Genomic DNA, 783 nt, shown 5'->3' with positions numbered 1-783 from the left:
TTTTTCTAACCTTCTATATTTAACAGAATACCAACCACTTTGCACATTCCCCCGTAAATGATCGACTCCTGCGCATGTCGTCAGTACTCTAGCTAGTTCATTGACTGCGGCCTTTGCGCTTCCGGCAACTAGCAATTACTGCACTTGTATAGTGTTTGTAGAGGAGTTTGTTTGTTTATGTTTTGAATGCTGATGTTGTGAAGGTAGGTCGAGTATTTGAGTGAAGGGTAAAGCTAAATATGGCAAAAAAGTCTAGCGTCTTTCTGCAGTAGGTAAATGATACCTTCATTATCATCATTTCAGCCATAGGACGTCCACTGCTGAACATAGGCCTCCCCCAATGATTTCCACAATGGCCGGTTGGTGGCGGTCTGCATCCAGCGCCTTCCCGCTACCTTTATGGGGTCGATGAATGATTCCTTAGGCTTATTTAAAAGATGGGCTTTTATAAAATCGTTCTTTCCGTGGAAAAGTAAAATATTTGCAGAAAATATCTCGTTCGTATTCGTTTTCAGCCAAATGACGTCCACTGCTGGACAAAGGCCTCCCCCAAGGTTTTCCACAATGAACGGTCCTGCGCTGCCCGCATCCAGGCTCTTCCCGCGACCTTCACCAGATCGTCGGTCCACCTAGTAGGAGGCCTGCCCACGCTAAAATATCTAATTACTTCAATTTAGAATTTTATTTTTCCAGCTAATTTCATCTAATAGCGCCTATCTTCGTCCACAATTATTGAACCTAGGCCTACCCGTAGGACACCGAAAGCTCGATCTCCTGTCTTTT

Source organism: Ostrinia furnacalis, unplaced genomic scaffold (genome assembly GCF_004193835.3).
Source record: "Ostrinia furnacalis isolate ACB-3 unplaced genomic scaffold, ASM419383v2 OfSCF0907, whole genome shotgun sequence".
In the NCBI taxonomy this organism is placed as follows: Eukaryota; Metazoa; Arthropoda; class Insecta; order Lepidoptera; family Crambidae; genus Ostrinia; species Ostrinia furnacalis.
Note: the sequence above shows the minus strand (reverse complement) of the source record.